Genomic DNA, 22,982 nt, shown 5'->3' on the forward strand with positions numbered 1-22,982 from the left:
GTTATAAAATGTAACTTTAAATAAAACCTTGACCCTAATGCCAGCAACTTCAGGAAAGAATTTGGGTAGGGGGAAGCAGAAAGTTATCTCATGTAGGAAAAACAACCACTATCTTTATCTTAATCTTCGACACACAATTGAAAGATATATAGGTGCTGTAACACTTTACACAAATCCTATGTACTGGAGCAAGAACAAGATCTAAATACAATTATATTTTTAAACCCTGGGTGAAGGCTTTACATAAAAATAGCATCCTATTTTTCCCCCTAAATTTCTAAACTATCACGTAATTTTCCCCAACATCTGCAGCCGTTCAGGAATTTTTAGGAAACTTTCATGCATGATCTTAATTCTTAATCCCCGGCTCTTTGAGCTCAATGACAAAAGATCAAAACCACCAAAAATGATGGTTCTGTTGAAGTCAGGTGAGAGACACTGGCTCAGTTAGTCTCGTAGGACAAAAGCAGTGCTGCATCAACTGTCTCCATGCAGGAGGGGCACGTGAAGGATCTCATCAGCCAGTCATCTGTACAGCCCAGGTGATCTGCATACACAGCAGAAATCAAACCGGGTTCTCATAAGCAAAGTCCATCATACAGATCACACACTCCCAGATCTTATATTTAATATTTGTTTTATTTTATTGATTGATTTTTTTTGGTTGCGCCGGGTCTTAGTTGCAGCCGCTGGGCTCCTTAGTTGTGGCATGCAAACTCTTAGTTGTGTCATGTGTGTGGGATCTAGTTCCATGACCAGGGAATGAACCCGGGTCCCCTGCATTGGGAGTGTGGAGTCTTTAGCCAGTGCACCACCAGGGAAGTCCCCCAGATCCTTTTTTCTGATCCATTTCTTCCAGGGTCATAAACACCTTTAGGCTGATGCTGTGTGAGGCCTATACTTTGAGTTATCCTATTTTGTTCCTCTCAGCTGAGCTGCTAGGCGAGTCTGGCTAGGTGTTGGATGATAGACCAAAACTGCAACTTGATCCAGATATGGCAGCAGTGGCTCCTGATCCAGCTCCGTCCCTTTGCCAAAGCCAGCCCAGTCAGACTGAGACTTGTGACGCAGGGAGATGTCATCCGAAGTGGGAGACTTAAGCCACTTCCCCATCTTCTGGGGCTTGAGTGTGCAATCTGTGTGCTGTTTTGACAGTCTTCCAACCTCATTCTTTTTTTTAAATTTTAATTAACTAATTTATTTATTATTTTTATTTATTTTTGAATTTTTCAAATTTATTTTTTATACAGCATGTTCTTATTAGTTATCTGTTTTATACATATTAGTATATATATGTCAATCCCAATCTTCCAATTCATCTCACCACCAGCGACCCCCACCCTGCCCCGCTTTCCCCCCCTTGGTGTCCATACGTTTGTTCTCTACATCTGTGTCTCTATTTCTGCCTTGCAAACCAGTTCATCTGTACCATTTTTCTAGATTCCACATATATGCATTAATATACAATATTTGTTTTTCTCTTTCTGACTTACTTCACTCCATATGACAGTCTCTAGGTCCATCCATGTCTCTACAAATGACCCAATTTCATTCTTTTTTATCTCTGAGTAATATTCCATTGTATATACATACCACATCTTCTTTGTCCTTTCATCTGTTGATGAAAGGTTGCTTCCATGACCTTAGGTTGCTTCCATGACCTAGCTATTGTGAATAATGCTGCATTGAACATTGGGGTGCATATGTCTTTTTGAATTATGGTTGTCTCTGGGTATATGCCCAGTAGTGGGATTGCTGGGTCATATGGTAATTCTATTTTTAGTTTTTAAGGAACCTCCATACTGTTCTCCATAGGGACTGTATCAGTTTACATTCCCACCAGCAGTGCAAGAGGGTTCCCTTTCTTCACACCCTCTCCAGCATTTGTTGTTTGTAGGTTTTCTGGTGATGCGCATTCTAACCGGTGTGAGGTGATACTTCATTGTAGTTTTGATTTGCATTTGTTTAATAATTAGTGATGTTGAGCAGCTTTTCATGTGCCTCTTGGCCATCTGTATGTCTTCTTTGGAGAAATGTCTATTTAGGCCTTCTACCCATTTTTTGATTGGGTTGTTTGTTTTTTTAATAGTGAGCTGCATGACCTATTTATATATTTTGGAGATTAATCCTTTTTCTGTTGATTCGTTTGCAAATATTTTTTCCCATTCTGAGGGTTGTCTTTTCATCTTTTTTATAGTTTCCTTTGCTGTGCAAAAGCTTTTAAGTTTCATTAGGTCCCATTTGTTTATTTGTTTTTAAGGCTGCATTGTTCCTTTGCTTACTGATAAACATATAAAAGTCAGAAGTTTTTGATATTATAAAACATCAAAGTAATGAACATTCCTGTGTGAACACCTATGAATATATATGCTTTGTCTCAGTTAACTTCACTCAGAATGGGATTCTGCATCAAAGAGTTTATGCCCTTATGCTTTCTGTGGATGTTGCTACACTGTACCAGTTTATGGTTGTTCATGAAGGAAATACTTATTGAGCACGTGTTATGTTTAAGCACTGTGCTGGGTGCTAGCAAAATTGTGAAAATTGTGAAATTTTGTGAGTGAAGAGACTTGACCTGTCCTTTGTGAATTCTAACAGTCCAGAGAGGGAATAGATATTCAAGGATCATACTCTGCATGTAGAATTACAACTCGGACAAGTGCCAAGGAGAGGAACATGGTACCATGAGAGCATATTTTAGGGAGGATTTGATCTCATCATGGAGATTAGAGAAGGTTTATTGAGGGATGTTTCAGCTGATATCTGAAGGATGAGTAGGTATTAACCAGATAGGGACGTTGAGGAGAGATTTCTGAGCATAAGGAATAGCAAAAGACCCTATAAGAGGAAAGCATATGCTGTGTTGGAGGAACTGGCCAGGAAGGTGGGGCTGTTGGGGGAGCATGTGATTCTAATGGAGCTACAAGTGTGGGTAGGAGCTCGATAGTGCAGGCTTATGTTTAAGGTTTCAGACTTTAAGAGTAATAGAAAACTATTGAACTTTTTTTGTTGAAGGTGAGTGTTTGGAACGTACCCAATTGCATTTTCAACCTATCATTTTGCTACCGAGTGGAGAATACACTGCAGGGAGAAAAAGTGGAAGCGAGGAAACAAGTTAGGAGACTTTTGTAGAAATTGGGCATAATGTGGCTTGGACCAGGTTATGGTGGTCATTTTGGTGGAAAGATGTGGACAGATTCTAGAGGTATGTAGGCAGTATCATTGTTAGCACTGGTGGTGGGTTGAGGATGAGGGTGAGGGAGAAATAGCTGTCAGTGATGGTGATTCCTAAGTTTCTGGCTCCTATGGTTGGTTAGATAGGGTTTTTTAGATATGATGTTAATATTTATCCTAATTTGTCATTTGTTATTTTGGTTATTTATGAATACTCTGTCATATTAAGTCTCCTGTTTATAGTGTACAGAGCATTTTCACCGAAACTGACTGTTGCATATTATCAGAAAACTTTTTAACATCTGCCAGTTTGGTCCTGTATTTTATTCTCTTTCATTTATTAATTAAATTGTTGTATTAATGTAAATAATTATATTAATAGATTTTCTACAGTTGCGTTATCCTTGCATCCTTGGAATAACGCCTTTTTGTAGTCATGGTATATATCATTCTTTAATAATTATTGATTAGATGTGCTGATATTTTCTTAGGATTTTTACATCTATATTTGTAAAATGAAATTGGACCTTTTGTGAAAAAACTTGATTTTCTTTTCTTTTTATTTACAAATGACTCGAATTATGTTGTTTTGTAGATATTTGATTAATGTAGAAGGCATGTGGCCAGGTGATGCAATTGGATGTAAGTATAAGGGTTGTCACTACTTTTCCCTTTTTATAAAATTTGAAGGTAGAAGTGTAGGGGAATTTCTCAAATTTTGGAAAAAGAGAAAAGTTTGTAATTCATTTGTTCTGACGTAAGATAACCTTTTCCCAAAAGTTTTTAAAGGGATGCATCTGGAAATAGCGAGATATAACAGCCTGAATAATTAGTCAGTGGATTTCAGCATTTTTTTCTTTTTTTAATTTATTTAATTAATTTATTTGTTTTTGATATTATATCCACTGCACCACCAAGGAAGTCCCTTTTTCTTCCTTCCTTCCTTCCTTCCTTTAAAGCTCCAAGTCATTTAAAATACATGACTTCTTACTAAAAATCTGCAGTTCATATAACCAAGGGGTTAATAACTTCTCCTCTAAAAGTTATATTCCTGGGACTTCCCTGTTGGTCCAGTGGTTAATACTGTGTGCTTCCAATGCAGCAGGTATGGGTTCAATCCCTAGTTGGGGAGTTAAGATCCCACATGCTGCTCAGCCAAATAATTTTTTTAAAAAGTTATATTCCTGTAGTATTGAATTTAGTGGTTTAGATTTTTTTAATGTTTAGAAGATTTCAATTTATTTACCAGGAACAAGCAAAACATAATGTAAAAATAGTTTTCCAGAAACTATTTCCGTTATTCTCATCTTCCCTTTCTCCTGCAGACTGGTGTTTTATCTTTACAAGTTCTCCGTCATTCCATAAGAAAGCTGCTCTTCTTCTGGTTTCATAAGAGATGGTGAACAGTGGTAAAATATCCAGTTTACCTAAATTTCTAGAGTACATTTCAGGGAGCGAATGATGGGGTGGGATGTTGGGGCAGAGTGAGAGATACAGATTCTGGTGAGACTGAGAGTCATTCACAAACATTACTGGGCTGTGGTGAAGGGAGAACAAAAATAAATCAGGCTCCTGCTGGCGGACGGGAAGCCAAAATGAAGAAGAATGGTGCGTAGCTGGGAAGTGTCATTAGGCCCATAAGTGCTGTGTCTTCTGATAGTAATTATGAACAGAAACCAACTAATAATTACTAATAACATGTAGGTGACCAACCCTTGAGAGCTGAGGCAGAGAGAAGGAAAGATGGCATTATACCTTGTCTCTGGTTCATTGAGTTTCCCAGGCTGGCTTGTGACCAATCTTGGGTGAAATCATAACTAAATCATTTTTGCTAAGGTGATCAGCTTTCGTGGGGTCCTTTCTCTGCACTCTGTCAATGATAAAGCCCACTGGTTTATGCCTCCTGGAAAACAGTTATTTCAAAACAGTATAAGTGAAGCATTGATGAAACAGCCATGAAGAACCTGTTTCCACATGGCCTCGCAGCTCCTTTTCAAAGTGCTTTAAAACATTTTTCATCCAAAAATCAATAAAAGAAAAGGATTGGGATCAAATCCCATACAGAGGTAGTGTAAGAAAAAAGAGAATAAGGAGCAGAATACCATCTCTTCAGACAATAAAATCAAGTTGGAAAAGACAGGTCCACAAAACAGATCAAAACTGTAACCTATTATTTCAAAGTGGGCTAAATGATGTTAGGAAAAGCAATGGAAAAGATGAAAGAATGTGGATCGAGAAGGGAATGGGAAGTTATTGTTTAATCGCTATAGAGTCTCTGTTTAGGATGGTGAAAAAGTTCTGGAAATGGTAAATGCTGATAAATGCCACCTATGGGTGTTTGGTTTTAGCTGATCTTCTTCCATGAAAGGGTTTGGAGAGATTCAGAAACTATGCTGCTGCCTCCATCTTTCTGAGGTCCTGCTCAGTCTTTTGACACAATTATTTTGAATTTGGATAGTGCTGATGGTTGCACAGCATTGTGAATGTATTTAATGTCACTGAGTTGTATACTTGAAAATGGTTGAAATACTAAATTTTGTTTTATGTAGATTTTACCATAATAAAAAAACAGATGAACGAACAGCATAAGCCAGAATTAGGTAAGATGATAGAACTCAGGACAGAATTCAAAATAAAAGAAAAAAAATTCAGAAATGCCGACTAAATTTAAAATAATACAAGAGTGGGGACTTCCCTGGTTGTCCAGTGGTTAAGAATTTGCCTTCCAATGCAGGGGATGCAGGTTCAATCCCTGGTTGAGGAACTGAGATCCCACATGCCACAGGTCAGCTAAGCCTGCACGCCGCAACTACTGAGCCTACGTGCTGTGGAGCCCATGCACCACAACTAAAGAGCCCACGAGCCACAAGACAGACCCCATGCAATGCAATGAAGAGCCCACGTGCTGCAACTAATACACGACACCGCCAAAAATAAATAAATTAAATTAAATAATATGAGTGAATGAACAAAATGGATAATGCCTTAAGAGAAACAAACAAGAAAAGGAAAAAGTTTTTTAAATCAAAAAGAAGATAAAAAGAATTTTAGAGAAATGGCAAACATAAAAGATAGGCAAAAAAGAGTCAGGACAGCTCTGAAAAGAGTAACATAAGTACGTATAAGAATCTATTATACCATAAAAGTGACATTTCAAATCAGTGGGACAGATTAGTCAATAAATTGTGATACATACTTGTTGAGGTATAAATAATTCTCTGTAAGATTCCACGGCATGGAAAAAGCAGATGTCTCTGAGGAGGGAAATGTGTGGTTGGGGAACGTGGGGAAAAGGGTGACTTTTCATTGAATACCCTTGTGTACCTTTTCTAATGTTCTGTCATGTGAATTTATTACCTCTGAAGGTCGCCTGAGTTCAAACCCCAGTTCCCCAATTACTAGCTCTTAATCTTGGGCAAACTCTTCACACTCTCCAAGCCTCTTTATCTGTGAAATAAGGTCAGTAACTTAGCCTGGTGCTGCCTGGCACAGAATCAACTGTCAATAAATGGAGATTATTAGTGTAAAAAACCGAAATGCCCATCAATGGATGAATGGATATTTTAAATGTGGTGTATATGTGAAATATTACACAGTCATAAAAAGGAGTGAAGTACTGACACATGCTATGACATGGACGAACTTGAAAACATTATGCTAAGTGAGAGAAGCTCCACACAGTGGTCACATTTGTATTATTTCATGAAATGTCCAGAAAAGGCCAAACTATAGCGACAGAAAGGAAATGAATGGTTGCAGGGACTGAAAGAGGAGGGGATGAAGAGGGCCTGCTGATGGTTATGGGGGTTTCTTTGTGGGGTGATGAAAACGTGATGGGATACATGATGGTGATGTTTACATACACTTGAGAATGTACGAAATGACACTGAATTTGCAGTCTCAGAAGGTGAATTTTATGACATGTGAATGACATCTCAAAAAATAATTTTGAAAATGAAAATTGTCAGTTTTCCCATTTTCACTATCCACTATCCACTATCCACTGCCTCCATCTCTCCCTTCTCCCCATGTCATTCCTTTTGACGCCCACCCCTGCCGCTATCTCCCAACCTCACTCCCTCGAGCTGCCCCACGAGGCCTCCCAGGGAGCCCCTGAACGGCTGGCCGCCTGCATCCTGTGGCTGTTGGAGCGGCTGCCCAGTGCGCGTGCCACCACTGCTCTCACCCGTGAGAGTGGATGCTTCCGTCGGATTTTTCTCGTGCGTTTCAGTTGATGGTGATGTTTACAGAAGGTGGCATGCCCCCTGGTCAATGGAGGAAGCCCCTCAAGTTAATACTTAGGCCTGTCCAAAAGTTTGATCTCAGCATTCTGTGCTCTGAAAGCCAAGTTGGACGCCTGCAGCCACTTGCAAATACTGAGGACTTCAGAGGCATTTGGGCCTCAAATTGAGGCCTTGTACCTCCACATGCGATGTGACCTCAGCCCTTTGCTGCACGTCTCTAAGTGAAGTGGCACAGGAATACTGGCCTTGCCTGTCATTGCCAGGATTAACTGAATAGTGCATTAGCTGCCCTGGTGCTTAGGTGTTGAGTACATGGTGATTTACATACCAGGCCCTATTCGTGAGCCTCCTGAGGCAGCACTTCCCTTGGCCCTGCCCCTATCATCAGCTGCCCCTAGGATAACTCTGAGCCCTAGCCACCTCTCTGGGAGATTTCCCTATACCCCCACTATAATCACACCTGCATAAGGCAACTCAAACCTTTCAGAGATGTGTCCTGAACCTCTTGTTTTCTTAAATACCTGTGTGGTGGTTGTGAGACTTAAGGCCAACCTCCCCAAGAGACTTTTCCTATTTCTCCTAGTAAACCTAGACTCACATTCTGTCATCTTCAACTCTATCACATTTTGTTCTTTCAACCCTGACCTCTGACCCTGCTTTTCACTTCTGCCCTTTCACCCTCACTCCTGCTTCCTTTCATAAATCCATGAATCTCTTTTGACCTTCCTAGCCCTGAGCCACGTTCCTTCCTCTTTCCTCAGTTTTTACCCCTTTCCTCCCCTTTCCTTCATTCTCCCATCCGACTTTCAGTCCTTCCTTTCTCATGCAGACTTTGATTCCAACCCCATGAAAAACAAAACAAAACAAAAAAAATTAAAGCACGCCACAGTTAGCAGCATCTCAAAATTCAAAAGGTTTATTACTCATCTATTAATTCTATTACATTTATTTAGTCGTTTTTTTTTTTTTTTTTTTTTTATGTTACGCGGGCCTTTCACTGTTGTGGCCTCTCCCGTTGTGGAGCACAGGCTCCGGACACGCAGACTCAGCGGCCATGGCTTACAGGCCCAGCCACTCCACGGCATGTGGGATCTTCCTGGACCGGGGCACGAACCCATGTCCCCTGCATTGGCAGGCGGACTCTCAACCACTGCGCCACCAGGGAAGCCCCTATTTATTCGGTTTTAATGTTTTAAAATATATCAAAATAAATAGAGAAATTTATACCTATCTTATTTATATATGGAAGAACAGCTGGTACCCAAGGTGGCACCAAAAATTCTAGCAGCTCTTACTATAAATATCCGTAGTAGTCAGCAATTTCCATTTCTTTTTCCCTCTCAATGAAAAATTGCAGTTTCCCCAAAGAGGTGTATTTGGCAGCATTCTCACGTTCTTGTTGAGCCCGCATCTTCATGGCCTCCCACTCTGGTCTCTGCTCTTGTTCAATGGGCTTTGACATGACTGGCTCAGAAACGTTGGGTTCCCTCCATGGTCTTCGTTGCTTGCTGAAGTCTTGGAGTAGAAATGGGGTTTGGAGCTTGGGTGGGGACTGGCACTTAGTCACAACAGGGGGAACAGGCTCCCACTGGAGAGAAGCACAAGATGAAGTTTTGTAGGGTGCAGGCCTAGGAGCAGCAGACTGAGGGACACTAGGCTGGGTATGGTCAGTCCAACTCGGTTGGGTTGGGTTGGTCACAGTTGGCTGAGCTGGTTTGGCAGGACCTGGCAAAGAGGCAGGAGCTGGCTGGGATAAACTGGCTGCAGCAGGTTGAGCTGAGTTAGTAGAAGCAGGCTGGGCACGGTCTACCACAGCAGGCCGATGTGAGGCCAGAGACTGTGGCCTCCGAGGAGCAGGTCAAGCTTGAGGCTTGTCCCAGGCAGAAAAAGGCAGAGGTACCAACTTGACCTTCTCAGCTGGAGGCAGCTCATACTGGGATGGAGATTGACACTCTTTTTCAGCACTGCTGTCTGGTTTCTGGTCTTCGACTTGAGTTTTCTCAGGACTCTTACCCTCACGTGGGGTACGCCGCCATGGCTGGATAGCTGGGGGTGGCTGGGGGTCTTTAGGGTTGCTTGAATTTCCCAAGACCCGACAGGAAGAGAGCCCAGTTTTCTTATCATTCTTCTTCCCCAGTGCATGGAAAACCTTCACAGACTCCAGCATGCGCATGCCTAGGGAGGTTCGAGGCTTTTTAATGCTCTCGTGGATAAGCTCAGTTTGGTGTTTCTTTCGCTTCGTCTTGGGAATTGTTGGCTTCTCTTCTGCCTTGACTTTGTTCCCTGACTGCTTATTCTCTTCAGCCTTCTTTCTTCCTCTGGACCTTGTGGTCTTTTCCTGCCCATGGCTCTTAGTTTTGCTGATATTTCTGGATGCAGCTTTCTGAGGTTTGCCTTTAGAATGCTTGGCCATGTTCACAGGAGCCCTGTCACTGACTGCAGCATTGCATAGAACCACTTCTCCCCCTAACAGGCACTCTGGATTCTTTGGCTGGATTTTGGCCTTGGAAGCACCACTGATAGGCTCAGAGGCTTTATGTTTGTTCTTCCTGGGTTGATCAGAGGGAACCTTTATGACACTTGGCTTTTCCTTGCACCTGATTCACTTTAATGGCTCTGGTGTCTTTGGCTTTGATCACGTTGGGACCTTTGAATTGATCAAGGTCTTTCAAAGAATTAAAGAGCTGGGGAAGGTGAATATCCTCTGCCAGTGTAGTAATGTCTGCAAAACCACTGCTATATTGCATCCCATTTTCAAGTGTCCCTAGGTCCTCAAGACTCAGGCTGTTCTTTCCAAGATCAGCATTTTCAGAACCAGGCTGCTCCTCTTGGCTGATGGGGTCAGTGCAGCCCAGGAGCTGGTGAATATCAGGGATTTCTGAAGGGAGTAGTGGAGGCTCTTGGTTTTCTCTTGGGATCTGGTAGGCATCCAGAGGCCTTGAAAGCTTGGCTTTAATATCCTCCAAGTTCTTACTCTCTATTTGTCCCTTGCTTGGAGCTGGAGGCAGGGCCAGGAGACTACTGACACTCTGGACTGGAGCTGTCCCTGAAATGTCCCCAAGTTCGGGTGGTGGATTACTCTCAAGTATCTGAATATTTCTGCTGCTGCAGGACTTGGGGAGTTCTTGAGTTGGTGTCACACAAAATGTCTGGATTGGAGGTTGCCATCCCAGAGAAGTTTTCATCACCAGGGAAGTCTCCATCCCTACAAAGGAATCAAGGTAGAAGTCAGTCCTTGGTAAGTGAGATGCTCTCCCTAAACACCAACACAGCAATCATGTACCTTTCAAGGTACATGATTGCTGTGTTGGTGTTTAGGGGCAAGATGGGCAAGGCATTTCTACTAACTCTTCTTAAGGATCATGGACAGTGTCCTATGCTACGAGATAAGTGGTGACTGTTGTAATTCTTACTGGTGATCATTTCATGTCACTGATTCTTGGTTTTCTTTGTATTTCATAGGATTGTTATAAGTCAATTAAAAAATGAGTCTTATTTTTAAAAAATGAAATGTTTTACAAAGCCTAGCATTCTCATATAGAGTCCGTTCAATTCTCCCCACTTTCCTGAGAGGCTAAGAACACTTCACACCATGAACTAGGAGAAGGAGTAGAGCCCTTCTTGATGAAATAGATAAACAAAGACAGAGTCTTGGCCTGCTTGCTCTGGACAGGATCTCGGACCCTAAGGTCTTAAATCCTGGTATAAATTAAGGAAGTGAGGACAGTTAACTATCATAACAAGAGTTCTGAAACACCTTCCAAAGAGACTCTAGCTGTAGATTAGGGAAGGAAGTGATACAGTGTGGTAGTACAGGGGGAATGATCGGCTACAGCAGTGAAAAATGTGGTACCTATTGGTATGCTCTCGGGGTTCTTGTACATGTAGCATAGATGACCTTTACAGTGTCCCTCCCACCTTCCCACCTGCATTAAGTGTTCTTTTTTTTTTAATTTATACTCATTTATTTATTTTTTGAACTTATTTATTTTATGTATGTATTTTTTGGCTGCACTGGGTCTTCATTGCTGTGCACGGGCTTTGTCTAGTTGTGGCTAGCGGGGGCTACTCTTGGTTGCGGTGTGCGGGCTTCTCATTGTGGTGGCTTCTCTTGCTGCGGAGCATGGGCTCTAGGTGCGTGGGCTTCAGTAGTTGTGGCTCATGGGCTCTAGAATGCAGCCTCAGTAGTTGTGGCACATGGGCTTAGTTGCTCCACGGCATGTGGGATCTTCCCAGCCCGGGGCTCGAACCCGTGTCCCCTGCATTGGCAGGCGGATTCTTAACCACTGCGCCACCAGGGAAGCCCTAGGTGTTCTTATGTAGAGTCTAAAAACAGAGAGCCCTGAGCGAAGGTAGTGGTTATTAAAGGCTCAGGATCTAAATTCTACCTGTCTATACACCACTTCTCAGCTGTAGATTTGACCCCATTTTTGAATGCTGACCTCATTGTTTAACTTTCTTGCTGTTTGTACTCACCTTGAAAACTTGTTTCTGTGATGGGTTGAGCAGACACAGGGTAGTAGATTCCAGAGGTGGAAGCTGGTGGTAAGATATTTGTGGGCTGAATCTCCTTTAGTACCATTACCATTTCTGGTTGCACAGAGGCCCTACTTCCTGTGTATGACACAGAGCCATAGGATTGCAGGCTGGAGCCAAGTTCTCCATACAGTAAAGACCCCAGTGTGCCATGGTTATAATAATATACCTGGCTTCCTTCCTGGTAGGGAAGTGACAGGCTATGTCCCTGGTTTGGAATCTGAGATGGTGTTCCCTGAGCAAGGCTGGCAGAAAGTGATGGATATAGAGGGGCCATGTTATTGGTGTCTGCAGTTTTATCATACTGGGCTGCCATAAACATGGAGGAAGCAGCTGTGTGCTGGTCAGTGAGTGCCAGAGTAAAGTCTCCGAGTGAAGAAGAATTCTTTTCAGTGCTTCTTGTGATGTCCCACTCAAAAACACCTGGATAGGAAGCAGCTGAAGTGGAGATCTGGCTCTGATCAGTAACTCCAGATAAAATAGTTGTGCTAGAATGTTGGTGAAGGTAGGCACTACCCATGTGTGTCTGGAAAGAGGTGGCCATAGCTGATGCTGAACTGACGGCAGGAGCAGAGACTCTGGAGAAGTTGCAGACACTTTCTGTTAGGGAAGCTGCATTGCTCACCACAGGAAGAGAGTGCTGCAGAGAATTCAGAGTTCCAAGTACAGATGGATTTTGGCAATTTTCTGTAAGAACAAGAGGGTGATGAAAAAATCAGGGAGATTGATAAATTCTCACTATGTTTGAGGAACAGCATTATATTAAGTTTCTTGCTATCAGGACACCTCTAATATCAATACTTACTGAGAAACCAAAAATCAGACAGTTATGATGGTTGTAAGGACTGAGCAGTTTTACACTCTTCTGTATTAACTGCCTGTGCTCCCATCTTGGGCACAGATGGGCAGAAGACCCAAGTGGTATGGTTCAGACATTTTTCTCTAGGCTGGAAGCAACCTCAATTGCCTGGACGAGACCAGGTCCTTCTGGATGAGAATCATAAAAAGGGAGAAGGAGGGAACGGGGAAGAGCTACAAAGAGGAGCTCATGAATAAGAGAAAGAGAATTTAAAGAGTTAGAAAGAGGAATAAATCACATGTAGATTGTTGCTCTCTCTTTAGGAGTCTTCAAAATCCACCAAGTAATGCTCTGCATGGAGCATTGCCGGAATGGCGGTGGGGTGACCTTGGAAAAGGAAAGGGGAGGGTGGGGAGGGTCAGGGTCTAGGTGAGGACTCAGGGTCCTGCTGTGCCTGGTGGGATAAAGCCTGACCTTTGGACCTTTTCTGTCTCCATCTCTATGTTCTCGCCTAGGTCCTCCATCGTGTCACTTCGGCAATGAGGGGGTGGGTCTCTAATCTCCAACATCATTTCCCAGCCTTCAAACTCTATAACTGTGGCCAGGGATGAATGCCTGTGTCATCCCATTTCTCCAAAAAGGCCGTCACTGTCCCCATGTCACTGCATAAATTGCTTTCCATCTCTCTCCCTCCCTTCATGACTTAACTTCCCTGTCTGTTTTCTCTCTTGAGTAAAAGCCCATTTCCTCTCTCTTTGTCAACCTCCATCCATCACTGTTCTCCAACATGGGAATGTGGAAGGAATAATCATGGGTATTCCACCACCCTATCCTACCCTGGGAACCCCTACAATGATCCCATGGTTATGCTGGGCTCTGTGGGAGAGACTGACAACCAGTTCCACGTAGTGAGTGACTGTCCTGTCCTGGGGTGACCTTAGGTTCTTGGGAGATATTTGAACCTTATAGCAACCCCGTACATGTTCTGAAGATGAACACAAGCTTAGAGGTAAAGTAACTTGTCCAAATTCTCTTGTTCTGCAAGTGATGCAACAAGGGTTCTCCAGCAGGAGGATATATGCCCACATGAGTAAAGAGTACCTGCTAGATTTTCCCGGAGTCCTGGAAGGACTGGGGAGGAGGGGACCTGGGCTGGCCTGGGGGAAGGACACAGGGTGGGCATGGCTGGGGTATGGGGGAGCAGGGGCAGTGCTGCCTGGCTGCAGCAGTGGGTTCTGAGAGGAGAAGCGACCCCCTGGCCCAGACGCTCTGTCCTGGGGCAGGTCAGTCCCAGAGGACCAGGTCAGCAGGGCTATGAGGACAAGTGTGTGGGGCCAGCCCGGCAACCCTTCACAGCATCCTCGAGAATTCCTGCCAGCCATGGAGGGGCTCGAGGGGCAGCTGAACATGGGCCTCATTTCTGGTCCCAAGATTTGGGTTGCGGGTGAGCAGTGGAGGCGAGAAATGTGCTCCAGGGTGTGCTCCCCCCTCACCTCTCCAGAAGGACCCAGGAACCCGTGCAGGAAGCTGGGAGGACATCATCTCTAACCTCCCCACCCCTGGGAGCGCCCTTAAACCAAGAGTAAACCTGAGGATAGGACATGAAGGTGCCACCACAAGACCTGAATGTGCAGAGGGAGAGCGTCTGCTTCTCACCCAGCACTGGGATCCCACACGAAGAACTGTGTCTCCAGGTTCAAGTGTTCGTGAAGGAGTCGTGTCCCACCAGATGGCCTCATCCCAGCTCAACCTCCAAACCCCAACCCAATAATGCTTGTGCTTTATTTCCAAGAGATGCCAACCAAATGCAAACAAAGGCTTTACTTTGGCAAAGGCAGAAAAGACCAATTCTTATGGGAAAGATAATCTTAAATAGCAAAAGACATTTGCACGCCATAGGCTTACTATCTCCCACTCTTATGTCATTAATATATGCAAAGAGCAAAACAAGCCCTCACACATATTTCCTTCTTCTTTCTTATTTCATATCCCTCTTCCTCAGTCTCCACAGGGGCATGTGTAACCTGATTGCTGCTGGGGACCCTCGCCCATTGGATCCTACCTGAGCGTTTGTCCCTACCTGGAGAGTCTTCATCCTTGCTTGAGTCATGTATGCTCTCCACAAGCCATTCTTTAGAGACACAAACATGAGCAATAAAGTTATTAAAGAAAGTGTCTCACCCGTGCCTCCCCCTCCAGTGGAGGCCATGCTGGCTCACTCAGCATCATCTGACTCCTTCCTCTGGGTTCTCAGCCTTCCCTGGGCTCCCTGGAGCCAGAGCCCTTCACCAAGACATTGATCACAGTTGCAAACCTTCACCGAGAGAGAGGATTCACCTTCAACTCTTCACTTCCCCATTTCCACTAGATCCTTCTAGCTCTAGCCTCCAGTCTTATTAGCCTGCAAATCCAACCGTGATGCACATGCTTTGGGTTAAATGACTTCAAGGAACAGATCCAGTGGTGGGCAGCTGCCCAAAAGAATGTTCTGTGAGGATGGAAATATTCTCTATCGATTGGGCCCTTGAAACGGGGCTAGTGTGATGGGGGACTGAATGTTTCATTTGATTTGCTTTCATTAATTTAAATATGAGCAGACACCTCTGACTTGTGGCCACCATGGGACAGTGTAATACTAGAGATCAGAAGATGAGGAAGACATAAGCTCCCCTCCCCTTGTTGCTCCTTGCTTTGGAGTAGTTAGATGGCCTGATCTGACTATGCATTTGTAGGTTCTTCCTGGCCTCATGTACACGTGCCAGGCACCAAGTGAGGCCCTGGGGACACAGACAGTAAGGTCAACACCCCGGTGCTAGAGGATTCCCAGCAGGGGGCCCACCTGTCAGCAGAGATGAGGAGCAAGGCCGGGCACTCCTGATCTGGATTAGAACCTGGGCAGGCCCCTGGCTGGGTGTGGGCCTAGCAGGCCTGGACAAGCTGAGGAGGGACCCTCTCCACCCCTGAACTGGATCTCAGTCCGGGGTGGGGGGATGTACATTAGACATTTATGGGGCCTAAGGCGGGTTGCCTAGGGCTGACCACTGGGGTGAGAATTAATGAGGAAGATACAGGCAGTGCCCTTGCAGTGGTCACCTACGTCCAAGGTTCCTGTCCTCACAAGTGGGAGGACACAGAGTTTGGGCCTGAGAATTCCAAGACAATTTTGAAGAAACTCTCAAATTGATGACTCTCGGTCATAAAGAAGAGTAGGAAGGACCACCTCGACTCTTGGATCAGCCCCCATCTCTTTCCTGAACTCCACTGGAGCCCATGCCTGTCTCATCTTCTTTGCAACTAGAATGTTCTACAGCTGCCCTGGCCACGCAGTGTGAAGGCTCTTCAGTTTAAAAGTGTTTCTGAGCCAGACAACACTTGGCCAACAGTGTGTGGACAAGGACTGGTTGTCAGGCAACTTCCAGAAACAGGTGAAAACTAGAAACTTGTCCTTCCTGGCCCCAGGCGGAAGAGGCCTGGGGAATTCCATGTCTCTGGCCTGTATTCTGACCCATCCATGTGGACTCATTTCCTGGCCAATCCCCCCTGGAACCTGGATGAGATCAGCTCTGCCCATGAAAGCCAGCATGTTTTTTTTTCCTCAGCAAGTGAGTGATTCCAGACTATGTCCCACTTTCCCTTGTTCCTGACACCACCTGCAATTGCAAAGAAAACACGATGAGGACCTGTTCACACAGGTCTTCGTTCTGTTCTCTTGGTGACTTTAGGAATCCAGATGGGAAGCTGTGGTCAGGTCAAAGGTCCCAAAAACAAGGGTAGAGGACACCTTTGGAAAAGGCACAAGCTTTCCTGAAAGGTGTGTCTCTCGAGTCCTGTTTGGTCGGCGATGCCAAAGTTCTTCAACCAAGGAGGAATATTGCTGCCAAGCGAAAGTTCCCCCGCCATGTAGTTTATGACTGATGCTGTCATTTGTTAATGCCCTCTTGGATCAGTTATCAGTCGGTAAAAGACTCTCACTCAATACTCCCCTTCCCCGCCCACCATGGAAATGGTATATATCATCCCTAATGTACCTGGTCAGCTTTCAAATTTGATTGAAAAGGAAAGAAACCAAGAAAGCAGGGCTTCTATCAAAGAGAGGTGAGCTTACCTTGACCTTCCTCTGCTCTGTCACGGGGAAGATCCTTTAACAGGTCCTGCATTGAGTTGTGGGGGTCTAAGAGAACCCACAGTGACCAACGGGACATTGGTGGCGCCTCTCAGAAATTACTCAGGGGGCTTTGCTAGATGTGGACCCAGAGTGGGGGGTTGTGGATATGGTTGGTTATCAAACATGGACCAAGGTGCTGCTGGGCCATTCTTCTTGGTGAATTGAAGGAAGTCAAAGGAGAGGAACATGAAAGAAATGAAAAACAGAGCCCTTGGTTTGGCTTTGTTGCTCAAGGTGACCTAAAGCAATGTGAATGAATCAGTCTACGAGTGGTCCTGACCTGCAGGCTGTGATTCAGTGGCGTGGTCCCCATCGCCCCTCCTGCCCATTCTGAAGCTCATCTCGAATGCCACTGTCTTTCTGATCTCTTCCAAGACCATTTCAGTCTCCACGATGCAATGATGGTGCAATGACATCGGCCATCTGTGGCATGGGATCTCACACTCGTTTAAAAGACTTTTCTTGGTGGGAGAGATTTAATTGTAGGCAGTGCATTCTACTGTTCTTGAGAATCCTCTGCCATGAAGACACTCAAATTCAGAAGATATGAGAACACTGACATATTGCCACTTAAAAATAACCCATGGGACTTCCCTGGTGACACAGTGGTTAAGACTCTGCGCTCCCAATGCAGGGGGACACGGGTTTGATCCCTGGTCAGGTAACTGGATCCCACATGCATGTCGCAACTAAGAGTTCACATGCCACAACTAAGGAGCCCGTGAGCTGCAAGTAAGGAGCCTGCCTGCCACAACTAAGAACCAGTGCAACCAAATAAATAAATAAATATTTTTTAAAAATAAAAATAAAAATAACCCTTAGTAGCCATATGTTATTTTTACCTCCAGTCTTCCTTTTCTTTGTCACATGTGTGTATTCATTGAGAGAGGTGGCTATCCTTGCTCGGGTAGCAGTCCAGAGGTGGGCTAGTCCACTCTGGAGGGGAGATGAGGGTGAGTAGCAATGCTCTCCAACATGGCTGCGCCAGAGAGCTGTGGCAAGGGGGATGGGCACCAGGCACCTTGAGTTCTTATTTGTCACTGTCCCCAGGGTGCATAGCTCAAGGATTTCAGGATTTCTAGGGCTCCTGGCGATAATGCTGCCAAATGCACTAAACTTATGTGCGTTGGGCCGGTTTCTAAGGAGTGATGACCCAGAACTGGCAGAAGGTGACCCAGTTGTCCTAGGTGCTGCCTTCTGTGCTCAGCATCTATGAGCTGACCAGAAGCATGTGGACTCTCTGCGTGCTTTTCACACTAACGATGATGCCCAAGCCTGCGTAAGATGCACCTGTAGCGACTGTTGGGAAAGCACCACTGAAAGACCCACAACTTCTCTGGGATTGCGGGCTTGGTGCACTGGGACTGGAACAGTCCCCCCTGTGTTGCTTGGCCCTACATTCTTCTTCCTTATTAGGAAAACCTCTCCCTGGTTTGTGTGTGCACTGAACCTCCTGTGTTGCTTACCTGTGTGGTCACATGGCACCTGGCCAGCCCCGCTGGCATATGTGTGGTCCACTGCTCCATGACCGCCATCAGGAGGGACATTTCAAGTACACGGGCTTCTCAGTGAAGGCCAGGCACACAGGACATGTGCTTGTTTCTTCAAAGTGTTCAGCCATGGTGGCTGCCTGGAGGGGTATCCTGGGATATCCTAAACAGCACCATTCTACTTTGTCTCTGAATCTGACTAGATATCTGACTAGGTATCTACGTCATGTAAGTGGAATCGTACAGTACTTTTCCCTTTGTGACTGGCTTCTTTCACTTAGCATAAGGTCCTCAAGGTTCATCCATATTGTAGCATATGTCAGGATTTCCTTCCTTTTTAAAGCTGAACAATAATATCCCATTGTATGGATAAACCCATTTTGCTTATCCATTCCTCTGTCAGTGGACACTTGGGTTGCCTCTACCTTATAGCTATCGAAAATAGTGCTGTGGGTTTCCCTGGTGGCACAGTGGTTGAGAGTCCGCCTGTCGATGCAGGGGACGCAGGTTTGTGCCCCGGTCTGGGAGGAACCCACATGCCGTGGAGCAGCTGGGCCCGTGAGCCATGGATGTTGGGCCTGCCCATCCAGAGCCTGTGCTCCACAGTGGGAGAGGCCACAGCAGTGAGAGGCCTGTGTACCACAAAAAAAAAAAAAAAAAAAAAAAAAAAAAAAAGGAGGAAAATTTAAAGTACAAAGAAAAAAATAATCATCATCCATACTTTCACCTTCCAGAATTAACTGTTACTGTCTCAGCAGAGATGTTTTTTTGTTTGTTTTTGTTTTAACATAAATCTCCCATTTGTTTCATGACTACCGTGGCTTCTCTATCACTAAATTCTTTATTTTGATCGAATTCTTGGCTGCCTCCATTGTCAAGAAGTTTTATTTTGTTCTTTTCCCACCCAAGAAGGACTCATAGGTGCCACATTCTTGATTCCTTTCATGTTTGAGAATGTCTTCCCATTATTGCTTTTATATTTGAATGATACCTTCATTATTAATAATATTCATGTGTTCCACTTTCTTTTTCTGAAAACACAGATTGTGTTCCTCTGGTATGCAATGTAGTGAAGAACTTGGGGATAAGCTTAATTTTTACTCTCATGCAAGTGATTAGCTTTTTGTCTCTGGACGCTTGAAGAACTCTTCCCGTTGTGGAGCACAGGCTCCAGATGCACAGGCTCAGCGGCCATGGCTCACAGGCCCAGCCGCTCCGTGGCATGTGGGATCTTCCCGGACCGGGGCATGAACTCGTGTCCCCTGCACCGGCAGGCGGAATCTCAACCACTGTGCTACCAGGGAAGCCCAAGATCTGTAATTTTCAAATGCTTTAGCACAGACATATGAAATCATGTCTATGTTGGTTAAGCTTCAACTCTAGGCACAATCTGTAGCCTTTATACCAAAAAAGGGAAACATTATACAAAACAAGGGAACCTACAAGAGACAACTACACACAGTTCTATTATCCAAATCTGTGTCAACACCAAGGCTTTGCCAATTAGCAGTGAGAGTAAGAAGATAGTGGCTAATTAATTAACATGATGAATCTTAGGATTAAGTCCTTTTCTTTTTTTCTGGGTACAAAATGTTTATTGCTTATAAAAATAAGTTATGGAACAAACCAAAAAGCTCAGCACGACACAAAGGCTCATTCCAACTATAAAATGACTTAGAACATGGATCCAGGCGGGTCAATGGACTGGCACTGCGAACATACACAGGAGAACATGCTGCTTAACTTCCTTATAGCGAGTCCTAAGATGGTCCCTTTGCCTTCCACGTGCCAGCTCAGGTGTACAACAGTCCCATTAACAGCGACGGAGTCTGCTCTTCAAGAAGCTCGGCCTTAGTGCACAACATGCTGTTTTGCAGAAGTGAGCAGGCGGCGGTACTGCTATCCGGGCCGCAAAGACACGTCTGAGACATCACTATGACTAAGGGCTTGTCTGGGAAGGTGCTGGAGGGGAGTCTGCGGGCTGGCCCGGGGCTGGGGCAGGGCTACTGCCAGCAGGTGTCATGGAAGGCTTCAAGGGTTCGGAAGTCCCTCCACGTCAGGGGAAGGCCGTCCTGCAGAAACTTCCCACAGCACTGGCACGGGGCCTGGAACAGCTTTATGTACCTTCTTAACCAGGTCATGAAGGAACGGACCACGACGTCAGGCATCTGGGGCAGCTGGCAGTGGAGCAGGACAGTGGTGGCATGGTCCGTCACTTTCTGGAATACTTGATAGTTGGATTTGGACCATATATCAAGCTTGCCATCTTCCATGTAGATGTTCTCATTATACCCCTTTACTATCGTTCGATCAATGAGCAGTCTCCGCATGACGACAATCACTTTCAACACCTTTCCCAAGGTCATGCGAAGCATGGCAGACGTCCCATTGGGTCTGGATAAGTGGATGGACATTTCAGGGAACATCCTGTCAATGCGGCTTATCACGTCGTCAACATATTGAGGCAGTAAGACAAGAGTTGTGGGTTGAGCCTTTGGTCTTCATTTAGCAGATACTCCCATCTGGTTAGCAGAACGTTTCAACGACTGTTGATTCAAAAGGCCAGATGCCAGACCTGCATGGTACTGCAACTTGTTTGACCATTTATAGGCCTGAAGGAGCTGACTGTAGAGAGGGGTTTTGTCCTGCATGGGATCCAGACTCAACAGCCCGCTGTTATGCAGAGGATGGTTCTCAGAAGGCTTGCCGACCAAGTTGCTCAGACGTTTCAGTTCATTGAGGTCCCGGTTGACCGAATGCAAGTTGTCCTGGAAGTGCGCAATGAAGGCCTTCTCCTGGCCCTCCAGCGTCTCCTTGTTCCGCATGCCATCCTTCAGGCAGTCGAACACCCTGCTCATGCTGGAGCTCAGTGCCTGGATGGCACTGATGGCCTGGGCAAAGGCTTTCAGGTTCACGCCAACACTTAACACGTCCGCCATGTTGCCGCCGCCACAGCGGTCTCCGGATTAAGTTCTTAACGGTCAAGTTAAAGATATTCAAGGTATGTGGACTGGCAAATCTTTGAGATGTCCCTCCCCTTACAAGAATAATGTTTGCTTATCATCTATTCAAGACCTATGGCTTTTACCCCTGGCGATCCCCTCCCAGGGCTTCATCCCTAACCAGGCATGTGCCAAGCCATGGGTTTGGAAGACTTCTAGTTATTTATGCTGATCTTCACGGAAAAGAATCTTGCCTCTGGGATACCATCACCTCTACCTCAAGTGAACCTTCCACACAAAGACCTTGATGTGGCCACTCTGCAGACACAGGATGGACTCCCACCCAAAACTGGATTCGGAGGTCAAGACTGAAAAAAAAAAAAAGGGAGAGTGGCCCGGGTTCTTACTGTGATTAGGAGGTGAGGATAGGGAGAGAGTTTGCACAAGGAAAGGGGTGCATGGTTTGAATCCTGTCCCCTCACCAAAGGAAGGAGCACCCAGGCTTTCTGACCTGCTTACCCACACGTGGGACAGGAGGGGAAGAGGAAGGAAAGAGGCTTACAAGTTCTCAGCAAACATCAAAAAAGGAAGTCAGACTCTTTACTGCAGACCTAAAACAATCAGGATGTTTAAATTCACAAAGCTAATAGAGTAAATCAAACCACGCAGCTCCTGCTCACACTTCAATGTACTCATTAGCTGTCTGTATACGTGATAGAATTTGTGTGAGGCCAGTTTTCCTTATCATCTGGAAGCAGGTTAGAGAGCAGTCAGCCCTACCCACCTTAAACATTCTACTGGTTAACATCACCAGTCAAACACCGCCTAAGGGTTTCACACGACCCACTTGTTTCAGGTAGGGTTACAAGACCCCTGCTTTCCTTTATGTCACAGCCACACTCAGGCAGATTCTCTGCAAGTGCTGACAAAGGTTAGCACACTGTCCCGCAGCGACCCCAGCCAAGGGACAGCCACTGTTCCCACCAATCCAGATATGGCTTGGGTCACATACCTGAACTGGATCCAAGCTTCTGAAGGACCAGGCCTGGTTCCCCTGCCCTGGCCTGAGGATCAGCTTTTATACAGCCTCTGAGCAAGGAACAGAGGGGCAGAAACGATAGCTGTCCACCTCACACCCTTCCCCAGTCGCAGAGAAGACAGGGTCCTCTCCGGCTACCATCTTTCCTTCTCAAACAGCAAATGCAAGATGGTATACCCAACAGTGCAACATTATTCAGCCATAAAAGGGAATGAAGTAGTGATACATACTTTTAACACAGATAAACCTTGAAACATATGGCTAATCAAAAGAAGCCAGGCATCAGAAGACCACACGGGATTCCATTTATATGATGTGTCCAGAATAGGCAAACCCAGAGTCAAGAAGTAGATTGGCAGTTGCCAGGCAGTGGGGTGGAGGGGGATGGAGAGTGACTATAATGAGTACAGTGTTGCTTTTGGTGGTGATGAAAATGTTCTGGAATCAGAGTGATGGCTGTACTTATGAATATCCTTATATCAACCTTATGAATATCCTGAAACCACCAAATTTGTATACTTTAAAAGGTGAGTTTTATGCTTTCAGAATTGTACCTCAACCAATAAATAAATTGAAAAAATATATATATATAT

At 45.0% G+C, this 22,982-nt stretch overlaps 3 pseudogenes across 3 annotated transcripts; all 3 read right to left on the reverse strand.

Annotated features, from left to right (window-relative positions):
* Window positions 1–443: 443 nt before the first annotated feature.
* On the reverse strand, window positions 444–1,506 carry LOC308616800 (RING finger protein 11-like; annotated as a pseudogene). The gene is made up of 2 exons: window positions 834–1,506; window positions 444–619 (listed from the first exon to the last, which is right to left on the reverse strand). The product of its transcript is annotated as an RING finger protein 11-like (transcript).
* A 7,117-nt stretch (window positions 1,507–8,623) lies between these two features.
* On the reverse strand, window positions 8,624–17,334 carry LOC308616437 (uncharacterized protein C2orf78-like; annotated as a pseudogene). Its single transcript has 6 exons — window positions 17,199–17,334; window positions 14,816–14,884; window positions 13,855–14,065; window positions 13,228–13,368; window positions 11,895–12,667; window positions 8,624–10,623 (listed from the first exon to the last, which is right to left on the reverse strand). The product of its transcript is annotated as an uncharacterized protein C2orf78-like (transcript).
* Window positions 17,335–20,362: 3,028 nt separating this feature from the next.
* LOC308616772 (mediator of RNA polymerase II transcription subunit 27-like) lies at window positions 20,363–21,347 on the reverse strand (annotated as a pseudogene). Its single transcript has one exon. The product of its transcript is annotated as a mediator of RNA polymerase II transcription subunit 27-like (transcript).
* Window positions 21,348–22,982: the final 1,635 nt, after the last annotated feature.

This window comes from Mesoplodon bidens (assembly GCF_964165515.1).
Source record: "Mesoplodon bidens genome assembly, chromosome: 4".
Taxonomy (NCBI): Eukaryota; Metazoa; Chordata; class Mammalia; order Artiodactyla; family Ziphiidae; genus Mesoplodon; species Mesoplodon bidens.